Here is a 15,832-nt window from a genome sequence, read left to right on the forward strand (position 1 = left end):
GGGCTGTTGCCACAGTAAGAAGAATATTCCTACCCTCAGGTGTTATGAGACACCCCTTCTGCTGATCCCACTGATCTAGGATTTTTCTGGGGAAATATTTTATGATTCTTTCAAGGTCAGTTAGGGGAGGGGGAAAGAGCATTTACCAATCACTCTGCCATTTTGGCTCTTGGAAGTTCAACTAGGTGACTTACAGACATTTAATCTGTGAGCTGAATGTCTCAGGAGCAGCTGCTGCAGAAATTCCTGGGGCTTCATCCATGGCTGTCACTCATTTGGCTCTGCTTGTCTCTCACCCTGAGCTGCTATCCCGCTGTGCTGCTGCTTGTCAGACTGCCCCGGGGCTTTCCTGCTTGGTCCTGCCACGGCTGGGAGGCACTGTGCTGTGTGCTGTGAGTTGTGAGTTCTTCCACCCCCGTGGAAAAGATTCTTCCTGCTGATCTTTCAGTCTGTCCTGTGCTGTAAAACTGCCACAGTCTGTCTCATTTTGGATTCTACACCTCCAAAATTTGGTCAGATTCTCTTTTTAGAGGTATCTGAGGGAGTTTGTCTAAGAGTTTAGATGAGTAGTTGCTCTCACTCTCCCATCTTGGCTTCACCCCCTCAGTGAGCTTTTGAACCTCCTTTTCCCCTTAGCCTATTCTGATGTTTAAAGCATTCTTCTCCTCATTGACTTTTTGGAACTCCTTTGCCATTTGGGTTAGTCTGTTTTTCAAGGTGTTATTTTCTTCGGCATTTTTTTGGGGTCTCCTTTAGCAAGCTGTTGACTCGCTTCTCGTGATTTTCTTGCATCACTCTTATTTCTCTTTCCAATTTTTCCACTATCTTTCTTACTTGATTTTGAAAATCCTTGTTGAGGTCTTCCATGGCCTGAGACCATTGCATATATTTTTTGGAGGTTTTGGATGTAGAAACCTTTGCTTTGATGTCTTCCTCTGATGATATGCTTTGTTCTTCCTCATCTGAAAGGCTGGAAGAAAATACCTGTTCACCAAGAAAGTAATCTTCTATAGTCTTATTTTTTCCCTTTTTTGGGCATTTTCCCAGCCAGTTACTTGACTTTTGAGTCCTTTTTCAAGTGGAGGGTATACTCTAGGGATGTATAAGTTCTCAGTTCCTCCTAGGTGGCACGATCAAGGGAGAGGAGTTTACCGCTCTTCTGGCCTGTGCTCTTGTCTGGGGGCAACCACAAGCTTTTTTGCCTAGGATCAGAGAGTAGAATTCCCTCTCCAGAACCTCCATTAGCTCCACCACACCAGTGCTCTTCCTCACCCCAGGACTGCCACTCAGGATTGAGACTCAGATTGGCTACTTGATTCTGCCAGGGTCTTTAGGCTGAGGGCTCCAAAAATGAATGCTGCTATGGCTACCACTGCCCTGGGGTTAGGGCTGCCACCCCCCTCCCTCCACTCTCCCTTCTCACCCAGGTGAAAGATCTTTCTCACTGATCTTTGAAACTGTCTGTGGCATTTGTGGGTTGAGAAATCTGGGAACTACAGCTGCTACCTGTGATTCTGTGCCCTGAAACCTGCTCCAGTCCTGTCCCCGCTGCACTGCATGGCCAAGGCTGGGCTGCAATCTGCTCCAGGCCTGGTGCAATAGACCTTTCCTGCTGGCCTTCCAGGCTGTCTTGTGCTGGAAATCTCTTTCACTCTGTCATTTTGTGGCTTCTGCTGCTTTATAATTTGTTTAGAGACATTTTTTACAGGTATTTTATGGGCTTTGGGGGTAGAGCTAGAACATGTCTGTCCTTCTACTCCACCATCTTGGCTCTGCCCCCCCCACTTGTATTTTTTTATACTCACTTCTTTCTAAAATAGGATTGTTGACCCATGTAAAGCTACTTCCTTTAGCAAAGCAGATCAAAGAATCTGTTCTAGCAGCCCACCCTGTGTGCTCGTGTGGTTGCTAATACACTGGCCAAAACAACAAGTCTTGTGAAAAGGAATAACAAAACCTCATGTGACTGGATTGAGGGGAGAGGCTTTCTATTACTCTTATAAATCTCTTAATTCAAAACTTTGAGATACAGATCTAGTAGTAGTATTGCCGGGTCAATGGCTAAGTACAGTTGTATATTTCTTTGGGCTCTCCAGAATGATTGAGCTAATTCACAACTCCAGCATTGCATTAGTGTCTCAATTTTTCCACATCCCCTCCAGTATTTTTCATTTTCCATTTCTGTCATGTTAGCCAGTCTTATTTGTGTGAGGTGGTATCCCAGAGTTGTTTTAATTTGCTTTTCTCTAATCGGTAGTTATTTAGAGCATTTTTCATATGTCTATGGATGGCTTTAGTTTCTTATTCTGAAAATTGCCTGTTTATATCCTTTAACTATTTATCAATTGGAGAATGACTTATAGTCTTATAAATTTGACTCAGTTCTCTACATATTTGCGAAATTAGTGTTTATTGGAGAAATTCCTACCTAATTCCTACCTACCTCCCCCATCCCCCCATTTCCTGCTTTCTTTCTAATTTTGGCTGCAAAATCTTTAAAATTTTATGTATAACCTCTTCTCTTAGCCATCGATTTGACAGGTACATTTTTCCATGTTCCCCTAATTTACTTATTTCATCCTTTATGTGAAAATCATTTATCTATCTTGACCTTATCTTGTTATATGATGTCAGATGTTGGTCTATGCTTGCTTTCTTCCAAACTGCTTTCCAGTTTTCCCAACAGTTTTTGTCAAATTATGAGTTCTTACCCCCAAAGCTTGGATCTTCGGTCTACTGAACAGTAGAGTACTATGGCCATTTAGTACTATGTAGTGTGGTTCTATTCTATTCTGGTAATCCACTCTATTTCTTACTCAGTACTAGATTGTTTTCATGATTACCACTTTGTAATATAGTTTGAAATCTGTTATTATTAAGCCACCTTCCTTCACATTTTTTTCATTGATTCTCATGATATTCTTGAGTTTATGTTCTTCCAGATGAATTTTGTTATTATTTTTTCTAACTCTATAAATTAATTCTCTAGCAATTTGTTTGGTATGGCACTGAATAAGTAAATTAACCTAGTGTAGAATTTTCACTTTTAAATTGATTCAGCCTACACATAAACAATTAATATTTCTCTAGTTGTTTAGGTCTGTCTTTATTTGTGTGAAAAGTGTTTTATAATTGTGTTCATATAGTCCCTGAGTTTGTTTTGATAGGTAGACTCCCAAGTATTTTCTATTGTCTGTTGTTATTATGAATGGAATTTCTTTTTCTATCTCTTTCTTCTGGATTTTGTTGGTAGCATATAGAAATGCTGATGGTTTATTTTATATCCTGCAACTTTGCTAAAGTTGTTTCAACTAGTTTTTCAGTTGATGTCTAGTATTCTCTAAGTGTACTGCCATATTATCTGTAAAGAGTGATTGCGTTGCTTCCTTATTTCCTATTTTTATTCTATTTCTTTTTCTTGTCTTATTGCTATACCTATAATTTCTAAAATAATATTGAATAATAGTGGTGATAATGGGCATCTTTTTTTCACCCCTGGTTTTATTGGGAAGGCTTTAAGTTTATTTCCCCATAATAGATAATGCTTGTTCTTGGTTTTAGATAGATCCTACGTGTTTTAAGAAGGGCTCCATTTATTCCTAGTTTCATCATATTAGCAGGAGTTTTGTGTCTTCAGAGGTATTAAGACAAAGCTTCTATGTCTATACAAAGTCATGAGGTAGGATCAGTTTCCATCCTAGTTTGTGTCATGAAAAGAGCTAGACTTGTCATTAAAGGATCATGTGTCATTGGTTTTTTTGTGGTTTTTTTGCCCTCATCAAATATCTGTTCCCCTCCCTTTCCCTCACAAAAAGTTGTACTTCTTTTATTGAATGTTATTAAGTCAGCCAGGACATGCTGGTAAGTGTCTAACATGGCATTCAACAATCCATTTCATCTGCGTTATTAACATTTTCTCAATCATTTTCTTAAGTTTACCCAGAAGTATCAAACTCAGAACTCTTGAAAACTCTTTTGACAGGACCAGATTAAAATTCATATGAGAAATGCTTAACAAAATAAATAAAAATGCAACACAACAGAGATAATACTAATTTGTGTTTTTCTAAGTCAGTTTGTGGCTAGCAGGGATCTAGGTTTCTATTTGAGTCTGATACCAATGGTCTAGACAACAAAACAAATCAAGCCCTGATTTATACATTTGCTCATTTATGAGGCATGAATGCTCATGCTGAAAATATGATAATCAATTCTTGAGTTTTTAATCAGCTGGCTCCAGCATACCCCTTGCATCATCAGCTTAAGGCTTTACCGATCCTTGCTTAAATGATCAGAAGAGTGACTCATTTGAAAGGAAAGTCAGAACTCTGAAATCTCTTCTTGGAGCAATATTGGCAACAATATAGTGTGGAATATGATGATGGTTTTTAAAAAGTTGAAATTGTCATAGATATAATATTTAAAGTGGAAATTATTTCTCTACTTGGTTAGATGTGGTGCTTCATCATTGGGAGTATTTCTGCTTCCCCTTCCAAATTTTATCTCATCTTTGCTTTATGATTCTGTTTGATTTTTGCCTATGTCTTTGCTCAAGTCACCCATAGAGGATATATCCAAGGCAGTGGAGGCCTTCCTCTGTTCTTTTAATGTCTTGTGGCATTTGTGTAGCCTTCCATTCTTTATTGTCACTACACAACTGCATTTCCCTTCTGATACATGTCCTAAATGGTGTCTTTTATATCACTTCTCATGTGTCAATTTCTCTTGTTCAGTAATATACAAGGGAATAGTACCCTTCCTTCCCTGAAGCCTGAAAGAGGAAGAACTAAAACTCTGTGCCTCACTGTTTGTCTTATTAATGAGATTCATTGATTTCTGCTAAACTAGTGTAAATGAAAAGTACCAGGAAGTAAGTTCTTGCTTAGGGACTTGTTCACCAGTAATTACTAAAAGTAGATACGTCTCCTTGCTAAGTTGCATTATACCAATGAATTTCTTCTTTACAGCTCTGGCTACATAGTAGTTTTTTTGAACTGCATGATTTTAGTCAGAAAAAACTTTGTATTGAACTAAGGAAAATTTAGGAGGGGTGGTGGTAAGCTAGATGATTAAGAGTGCTAGACTCTTCAGTCAGGAACATCTGGGCTGCAGACACTTCTGAATTTTGTGACCCCAGAATATAACATTTTCAGTCTCACTTTCTTCATATGTAAAATAGAGGTAATAACATTACCTATTTCCCAGGGCTATTGTGAGGATTGAATGAAATGATATATATGCAGTGCTTCAGAAAACTTAAAACACTCCATAAATGGTAGACATTATTTATAATATCTTATAACAACATATACTTATGTTGTTAAAAGTGTCTCAGGTATATTGCTGGTGAAGTTATGAATTGGTCTAGCTCAAGGATGGGGAACCTGTCACCCTGAGGTCACATGTGGCCCCCTAGGTCCTCAAGTGCAGTTCTATAACTGAATTCAAACTTCACAAAACAAATCCCCTTAATAAACATATTTGTTCTGTAAAACTTGGCCTCAGGGGGCAGAGCCAAAATAGCAGAACAGAAGCAGAGACTTGCTAGAGCTCTTTCCCAAGCCCAGGCAAATAGAGCTGCAGAAACCACAGAATGATGGAATGAAGCAAAGGAAGTGTCTATCACACAGTGCTGGGATCAGGATGCAGTCCAGTGTGGATTACCCCAGCATAGACAGGACCTGAGCAGACCTTGGGCAGACTGAATGTCTGGTACCTGTGGTTGTTTCCTGGCTTTACAACCCCAAAACACTGAGGGCACATTGGAAGGTCAGTGGAAAAAACATGTCGCACCTGTGTAAGAAAGTAGCATGGTCTCACCCTGCCCCAGGGTGGCAAAAGGTGCAGAGTAGCCTGCAGCAGCCACAGTCGCAGCAGGGGCAGTGGCAGCAGCTGCTTCTGGAGCTCTAGGCCCATAGATTGTGGAGGGGGGACGGATCGAGCAAATGACAGTACACCCTCCCACCCCCACTGGAAACAGAGGATTACCTACACAAAGAGCTCAGAAGTCAAGTAAATGGCTAGGGAAATGAGCAAAAACTGGAAAAGAATCAGACTATAGAATCTTACTTTGGTAACAAGGAAGACCAAAATAAACAAACAGAAGAAGGCAACAAAGTCAAAACTCCTACATCCAAAGCCTGTTAGGCCATGGAAGAGCTCAAAAAGGATTTTGAAAATCAAGTAAGAGAAGCAGAGGAAAAATTGGAAAGAGAAATGAGAGTGATGCAAGAAAATCATGAAAAATGAGTTAACTGCTTGCTAAAGGGGACCCAAAATGCTGAAGAAAATAACACCTTAAAAAAGAGAGCAACCCAAATGGCAAAAGAGATCCAAAAAGCCAATGAGAAGAAAGACTTAAAAAGCAGAATTGGCCAGATGGGAAAGGAAGTCCAAAAGCTTGCTGAAGAAAATCATCTCTTAAAGATTAGAGTAGAGCAGAAGGAAGTTAATGACTTTATGAAAAATCAAGAAATTATAAAACAAAATCAAAGGAATGAAAAAATAGTAGACAATGTGAAATATCTCACTGGAAAAACAACTGACCTGGAAGGTAGATCCAGAAGAGACAATTGAAAAATTATTGGCCTACCTGAAAACCCTGATCAAGAAAAGAGCCTTTACATCATCTTTCGAGAAATTATCAAGGAAAATTGCCCTGATATTCTGGAATAAGAGGGTAAAATAGATATTGAAAGAATCCATCAATCACCTCCTGAAAGAGATCCCCAAAAGGAAAACTCCTGGGAATATTGTAATGAAATTCCAGAGCTCCCAGGCCAAGGAGAAAATATTGCAAGCCACCAGAAAGAAATAATTCGATTATTGTGGAAACATTCAGGATAACATAAGGTCTAACAGCTTCTACATATAGGGATCAAAGGGCTTGAAATGTGATATTCCAGAGGTCAAAGGAGCTAAGGTTAATACCAAGAATCACCTACCCAGCAAAACTGAATATACTTCAGGTGGAAAAATGATCATTCAGTGAGATAGAGGACTTTCAAGCATTCTTGATGAGAACTGAATGGAAAATTTGACTTTTGAACACAAGAATCAAGAGAACCATGGAAAGGTAAACAGGGAAGAGGAATCATAAGGAACTTAATAAAGTTGAACTGTTTACATTCCTACATGGAAAGATAATATTTGTAACTCTTAAGACATGTCTCACTATTAGGGTAGTTGGAGGGATTATATACGTATAGACAGAGGGCATAGGGTGAATTGAATATGAAGAAGTATTATCTAAAAAAATAAAATTAAGGGGTGAGAGAGGAATATATTGGGAAAAGAGAAAGGGAGAAATAGAATGGGGTAAATTATCTCTCACAAAAGAGGCAAAAAATGATTTTTCGATGGAGGGGAAGAAGGGGGAGGTTAGAGGGAAATAGTGAACCTTACTCTCATTGGATTTGGCTTAAGGAGGGAATAACACACACACTCAGTTTGGTATGAAAATCTATCTTACACTACAGGAAAGTAGAGGGGAAGGGGATAAGTGGGAGGAGGGTTTGGTTGGGATGATGGAAGGGAGGGCAAAGGAAAGGAGGAGGGAGTAATTAGGGGTAAGCACTTTTTAAGAGGGACAGGAGAGAGGGTAGAATAAATGTGGGGATAAGATAGGATGGAAGGAAATATAATTAGTCTTTCACAGCATGACTGTTATGGAAGTGTTTTGCATGACTACATATGTATATCCTATATCAAATTGCATGCCTTCTTAGTGGGGATAGATGGGGAGAAAGAAAGGGAGAGAAGTTAGAACTCAAGGTTTTAAAGATGCATGTTAGAAATTGTTTTTACATGCAACTGGAAAATAAGACATACAGGCAATGGGGTATAGAAATCTATCTTGCCTTACTGGAAAATGGAGGAGAGGGGTATGAGAGAAAGAAGAGGTGTGATAGAAGGGAGGGCAGATGGGGGAAGGAGTAATCACAAAGCATGATGTCTTGCATTAGGTGGAGGGGAGAGATGGGGACAAAATTCGGAACTCAAAATCTTGTGGAAGTGAGTGTTGAAAATTAAAAATAAATTAAAAAAAAAAACAAAAAACTTGGCCTCAGTTAAAAGGCAGCATCTAAGGATCTAGAGGGTTACATGTGGCCTCAAGGCCACAGGTTCCCCATCCCTGGTAGCTGTTCTGGAAAGTAATGTGAAACTATACCCCCAAAGTCACTAAACTGTATGTATCTTTTGACTCACTGATACCACTACTGTAGTAATACACTCCCAGAGATCAAAGAAGGAGGGAAATAAACCTGTACATCCAAAAATATAACATTATGTTTTGTTATAGCAAACAATGGGAAAACAAAGGGCTGCCCATAAATTGAGGAATGGCTGAAAAAATTATGGCATAGTTGGCGATGGAATAATAAGTATAATTCTGGCATGCAAAATGCCAAAAGAAATGCATGCTAAAAGGATTAATTTGAACTTATAGAGAGTGAAATGAGCAGAATTGTGGGATACTGAAGAATTATGATTATTAGGACCATGGCTCAAACAACTCCAGAAGGCTGCTTAGAAACCATACTTTTCACTTTGCGGGGTTAATGGACTAGAAGGACAGGATGAGGCATGCCCAATGTCTGAATCCACTGTTGTTTTTAATATATTTATTTGTTACAAAGGAAGGCTTTTATTTGTGGGTTGTGGGACATGCAAAGGAGGAAAGCTGTGGAAGGGATTTGTTGAGGGAGTAGTGATATCAAAAAAAAAAGGAAAAGAAAGAAAGGAGCATCAATGAGATAGTTCAAAAAGAGAGAAAAAGGAGAATTCAGGGGAGCAACAAGGAAGCAAGGGCAATGTTGAAACTACTAAGTTAAATATATTACCTCCTACTTTTACAAAAGTTATATACATAATAGAGAATTACAGTATCATGCAATCCTATATTTTTTGTATGAGGAAATATTCTTGCTTATTGATATTTTTCAAACATATTTGTAAAAGAAATAAGAAAACAATAATCGAATGTATTGCCAAGGCAATATTCACAACATTGAGGGCAACTATCAATATGCTGGCATAGTTCTAAATTGCAAAGTATAACAGACTCTCCATATAGAAGACAGAAGAAAAACATTTTTTCATACACCAGAAAACCAAATCCATCATAGTAACCAAGAAATCAATACACATTAGCACTGCAGGGGACAAAGCTATTCCCAAGATTCCCCACCATCTCCACCCCCCCCCCCCCAGAGGCCTTCCCATAAACAAAAAAACACTCATGAGCCTAGCTGTGCCTGCCTGTGTCCTTTTCTCCCTCCATCCTAACTGCTGTCATCAACTTCCTCCCAGTTGTGCTTTACCCTTCCTGTTCCACCCATTCAGCAAGCTTTTCCCACCACATCTGACTTAGGCTTCCATATGATTTAAGCAGGTCATATGAGCTGATTAATGAGTGGGAAAGGTCTTCCTATTTAAATTGCCATTATACCCATGTAGAAATAGGCAGTGTTACAAAGATTGTAGAAATAAAGAATTGAAGTGGATTGAGCCGGATTCCATTGAAGTTGCACCTTTCTTCAAGTGGGGAATCTGAGTAAGTAGCAACAGCAAATGGGGAGTGAACTGATTAGAGCCTTTCCTTCCACTGGTCACCATTTCACTTAGACTGGGAATCTGTCATGGTGCCTAGCCAAATCCACCTCTCTTTCCAGTAGGACATGAAATTTTATGGTTGTTAGCATTAGTTAGAACATCTTCTAATTAATACATTTGTGTAAACTTCCCAAAAGGTAGAGTTTGAACAGAATTGGGGCTGTATCACTGTCCTTAGAAATGACAGTGGCCAAAGGGAAGATTTTACTCAAAGTCAAGTGCCATGGTTGAAGACATTTGTGGTTAGAGAGATGTAACTGACCATTTCTATTGGGAAGGGGAAGGCCCTCCTTAGCCACTTTTACTACTCAGAGTGACATATACCAAAAAGGGCTCATTTACAGAAATATATATGTGTGTGTGTGTGTGTATGTGTGTAATTAACTAATTGCTACAGTAGTATAGATGGAAAAAATAGCCACCACAAAACAATGAAAATTTCATGCTGTGAAATTAAAGATACTTCTTCCCTTTGTAGGGGTGGGATGGGGGTGGAGAGGAGAGGTGCTGTGGCATGGATTACTTAAGATAATGTCAAACATTTTTGATGTGTTGGTTACTTTTGCTGATCTTGTTCATTTTCTCTCTCTCTCTTTCTCTGTTTCTGTCTGTCTCTGTCTTTCTGTGTATTTCCCTCTCTGCCTCTGTGCCTCTGTCTCTTTATCTCTCTTTGTCTCACTGTTTTTTCCTTTTGTGTTTGTCTCTCTCGCTGTCATTCGTTGTCTCTGTCTCATTTTTTTTCTTCTTTGTCTCAAGTTTGTTTTTCCCTGTCTATATATATCTTTGTCTCTCTCTTTTGTTGTAAGGACAGTTATGAGTAAGAGGGACAAATACATGTAGACAATGAAAAAAATTATCAATAAATATATTTAAAATCTTAAAAAAACCTCTAGTGGTTTTTTGTTCATTATTGACCTTCACTTCCTAAGATTGATTTATTCTCTATTCTCTCCTATTTTGTGACAAAAACTGGGTCGTTGGTTGTTGTCCTTCATTTTCAAAGAGGACCAAAATGACATCACCATGATAATGTGAAGTTTCAGTGTGTCCAACTGTGGCTGATCAGACCAGTACAAGCTCGGAATACTCTACCACAGGTTGGACACGGATAGTTTGTGTGAATATTTGGAGTGGATACTCCAAATCTGCGCATCCTACATTTACTTTGTGCTGTCTCAATTCTGCTTTGCTCATAGAGCACAGCACCCTTTCTGATGTGGGCACACCATGCTGAGTGGTCCTGTGCCAGTGTCTCCCATGTTGCACAGTCAAATCCAAAGTTCTTGAGAGAGATCTTGTATTGCTTGAGAGTATCCTTGTATCACTTCTTCTGACCACCATGTGATCATCTGCCCCATATGAGTTCTCCACAAGATGGTCTTTTTGGCAGGCATACATTTTGCATTCGATCAGCCTGACCAGCCCATTGGAGTTGTGTTCTCTGAAGCATAGTTTGAATACTTGACAGTTCAGCTCAAGCAAGGGCTTCAGTGTCTGGTACCTTATCCTGCCAGTGATCCTAAGAATCTTGCTAATACAGTACAAATGGAAGTGATTCAGTTTCCTGACATGACGCTGGTAGATTGTCCATGTTTCATAGGCATACAATAATGAGGTCATCACAGTGCTCTGTAGACCTTCAGTTTGGTAGTCACTCTAATACCTCTTCTCTCCCAAACTTTTCTTTGGAGCCTCCCAAACACTGAGCTAGCTCTGACAATGCATGTGTTAACCTCATTGTCAATGTGTATGTCCCTGCAAAGTACACTATCAGGATAAGTGAACTTGTCCACAGCATTCAAAATTTCTCCATCTTCTGTAACTGATGGTTCCATGTATGGATGGTGTGGTGGTGGCTGATGGAGCATCTGTGTTTTCTATTTTTTAAAATTTATTTTAAGCTTTCAGCATTCATTTCCACAAAATTTTGAGTTCCAGATTTTCTCCCCATCTCTCCCCTCCCAAAATGCCATGCATTGATTGCCCCTTCGACCAATGTGCCCTCCCTTCTAACACCCCTCCCATTTCCTTATCTCCATCTTTTCTCTTGTCCTGTAGGGCAACATAAATTTCTATACCCTATTACCTGAATTTGTTATTTCCCAGTTGTACACAAAAACAATTCTCAATGTTCATTCCTAAAACTTTGAGTTCCAACTTCTCTTCCTTCCTCCCTCCCCACCCATCCCCACTGAAAAGGCAAGCAATTCAATATAGGCTATATGTGTATAGTTTTGCAGTGACTTCCATAATAGTCATGTTGTGTAAGACTGACTATATTTTCCTCCATCCTATCCTGCCCCCCATTTCTTCTATTCTTGCTTTTGATCTTGTCCCTCCCCAAGAGTGTTTATTTCTAATTACTCCCTCCTCCTATTTGCCCTCCCTTCCATCATCCCCCCAACCTGCTTATCCCCTTCTCCCCTACTTTCCTGTAGTGTAAGACAGATTTTCATACCAAGTTGAGTGTTCATGTTATTCCTTCCTTGAGTCAAATGTGATGAGAGTAAGCTTCACTTTTTCCCTTTCACCTCCACCCTTTTCCTCTCCATTGGAAAAGCTTTTTCTTGCCTGTTTTATGAGAGATAATTTGCCCCATTCCTTTTCTCCCTTTCACCTCCCAATATATTCCTCTCTCACCCCTTAATTTTATTTTTTTAGATATGATCCCTTCCTATTCAACTCACCCTGTTCTCTCTCTCTCTGTCTCTCTGTCTCTCTCTCTCTCTCTCTGTCTATATGTGTGTGTCTATAATCCTTCCAACTACTCAGATACTGAGAAAAGGTTCAAGAGTTACAAATATTATCTTTCCATGTAGGAATGTAAACAGTTCAACTTTAGTAAATCCCTTGTGATTTCTCTTTCCTGTTTACATTTTCATGCTTCTCTTGATTCTTGTGTTTGAAAATCAGATTTTCTTTTCAGCTGTGGTCTTTTCATCAAAAATGCTTGACAGTCCTCTATTTCACTGAATAACCATTTTTTCCCCCTGAAGTATTATACTCAGTTTTGCTGAGTATTTGATTGTTGGTTTCAACCCTAGTTATCTGTATTTATTATTTGTATCATTTTATTTTTACAGCACAGTAATAATATATTTCATTCATGTACTACAATTTTTTTAGCTCTTTCTTAATTGATAGACTATAAATATTATAGTTTGGTGTATATGAGGACTGGGTTTGTTTGTTTTGAAGACTATATTTTTGTCAGTGCTTTGGAATAAATTAGTAGTGGAATGTCTGGATCAAAGGATATGGGCATTTTAGTAATTTTATTTGCATGATTCCAAATTGCATTCCAAAATGGTTGCACTGATGCACAAGTCTACCAACAATGTACTAATGTTTCTACCTTATTAAAATGTTTCCAAAATTGACTCTTCTCATCTTTAGTTGTCTTTACCAATCTGAAGTTTACTGCCAGAAACCTCAGAGTTGTTTTGATTTTCATTTCTCTTATTAGTAACTTGGAGCATTCCTTCATGTTTCTTAATAGTTTGCAAATCTTCTAAAGATCATGTATTGAAAACCTTTGATCACCTATCTATTGAGAATGACTTTTATCTTTAGTATACATGTATAATATTTAATATTTGCATATTATATATGTGCATATATATACACACACATATACATGTATATCTGTTAGCTTTTCTCTATTTCTTGGATATCAAACCTTTAATTGGAGAAATTTTGTACAAAGAGATGTTTCTCATCTGGCTACTTCCCTTCTTGTCCTAGCATTATTTATATTTGTGAAGAAGCTTTTCATGTAATCAGTTAAGTTAATCTTCTGTAATCACCTCTATCCCTTGTTTAGTTAAGAAACTAACCTCTCCTGCCCATAGTTGTGAAAGGGAGATGATCTCTTCCTCTTTTAAGTTTTTGGCGATATGATCTTTAATACTAAGGACGTATATCAATTTTGATTTTGTTGTGGAATATGGTGTGAAATGTTGCTCTAAACCTAATTTCTGTCAGACTGCTTTATAGTTCCCCCCCTGTTTTAATTAAATAGGGAGTTTTTCCTAAGTAATTTATGTTTTCCAGTGATCGAAACCTGGGTATTGAGTTTGTTTATTACTGATTCTCAGATTTAAAGTCTGGAAATGCTATAACCCCATCCCTCCTAACTTTTTCATGATTTTCCTTGATTTTCTAAATCATTTGTTTCTCCAAATGAAATTGGTTGTTATTTTATTGAGTCCAAACATCAAAGTATCCTTTGATATTTAGTCTGGCATAGTGTTAAAACTGTAAATTAGCTTCAGTAATATCCTTTCTATTATATTGTCATGAAACCTCTATGAGCACTGGATATTCCTCCAGCTGTTTAGGTTGTCCTTTAAAGAACATTTTATAATTTAATTTAGACTAGTTTTTTTTTGTGTGTGCTTAGGTGGATTGGTTCTCAAATATTTTCTACATTTTGTAGTTGTTTCTAATGAAATTAGCATTTTTATTATTCCTATTCCTATTATTTCTATGGAATTTTGTTCTTTTTAGATAATTAAATAGAAATGATTTGTCACAGTCATACAGCCCATCCAGCATCTGAGGCAGGAGTTCCTTATGCCTTCCCTACTCATAGCCTAGCACAGGATCTACTCTGCCAGGCTGGCTGTCAAGCAGAGTCTCTGTGTTTTTAGGGATCCTAATTTGGTTAGATCAAATGACAGTGGACTTATCTCTAATTTCTGTAGCACTTTCCAAACCTAAGACTCTGAGTTTGTAATCAGCAAGTCTTGTTCAATTCCACAGAGGATCGAATAGTATCATAAGTGTATTTTGCATGGTATATCCTTCTTAAATTATGAAGCCCTTTCATTATGGTGACCACATGTTTCAGATTTTTCCAGACAGTGCCAATTTTAAGGAAAATGTGTTTTTGTAGGGTCTTAAAAAAGGAATGTCTTTTTTTTTTTTTTTTGGAACATTCTCCCTGATACTTGGTTTGGAGTAAGTGGTAACTATGCCTACAAGTCAAGACCTTCTCTCCTTCCTCTTTGTTGCAGCAATTAGAAAGGGCTGGTGCTCTGTGAATAGGTTTGGCAGTAGAGGGTGAATGTCATCATTTGTGTTATTATGGGCTGTGGTTCTTGCAGATTTCTTTTTCTAAGCTAATTTATTCTTAAAGCTGTTTTGAGTATTCCACAGAAGTCAAATGCCCTCATACTGAGATATCACTTCTACCAGTTGGCAACTCTGCTTTATCGAACTAATCTAAGACATTACAACTACCTTCCTACCTATAGTTAATTGTTGCTGCTTCTGTTGCTAATCTAGATGGAAAATTGATGTGGGTGATTTAGGTCAGGCTGAAAAGGAAGCTCAAATTGGAAATTTCCCAAGAGTAATTATGCCACATGGCAGTTCTTCAGCATCTACTGGCAGATGTGTTCTCTTTTTTTGTTTGTTTTTCTTTTTTTAAAGGAACAATGGGTACCGTAAAATAGCCCAGGCCAAAAATAGCAGGGGCTGTTACCCCTTTGTACTGCCTATAGATCTTGAAACAAAGTTCTTATTTCATTTTGATGATCTTGGATAGGAGACCTTGGAACTAGGGAGCAAATGCAGTTATCCCTTCTCATTTAAGGGTGTTTCTGTTCCATGATGATCTAATTAATTTCAGCAGCCAAAGGATTGGGATTCCTCGCTGTTTCTGATTTCTAGATAAAAAACTTTAAATACTAAAGATTTTGTATTTTGACTTTTATGATAGAACAGGTTTATAAGATTTTCAACATTTTCATGGGCTCAGTTTTTAAAATTTGTTTATTTTTAGAATGCAGTCAACCTTATTATGAAGAATATGAATAATAAAGAAATAGCATCTTGTATCTTTGTCAATTTACATGGTAGCTTTGAGCTAAATATTGGTAAGTTCAGATTTATAACACAAAATACTAAACAAGGGAAAAGAAAGAACAAAGAAGAAGTGAAATCAAGGGACAAAAGAAGAAATTGGTAATAAAAATTAAAACCAGATTGCATAGTATAGCTTTCTTCCATTTTCTTATCCATTGTCTTCCCCAGAATAAACATGTAGTTCTGAAACATTAATTAGTATATTGGTTTTTTTAACTTTCTTCTGTCAACTCATTTCCTATCTACTCTGTGTGTGCATAATTACTTACATATTGTCTTTGGTATTAGAGTATTTGCCCCATGAGGACAGGGACCATGTTATTTACCCTATTTGTATTTTCAGGAC

General features: G+C 37.9%; 1 protein-coding gene across 3 annotated transcripts in view; it reads left to right on the forward strand.

Moving 5' to 3' along the window:
* Positions 1–15,832, forward strand: part of CCDC68 (coiled-coil domain containing 68) — a 91,441-nt gene that overhangs the window by 22,221 nt on the left and 53,388 nt on the right. The window lies entirely within an intron of this gene.

Source organism: Notamacropus eugenii, chromosome 4 (genome assembly GCF_028372415.1).
Source record: "Notamacropus eugenii isolate mMacEug1 chromosome 4, mMacEug1.pri_v2, whole genome shotgun sequence".
Lineage (NCBI taxonomy): Eukaryota > Metazoa > Chordata > Mammalia > Diprotodontia > Macropodidae > Notamacropus > Notamacropus eugenii.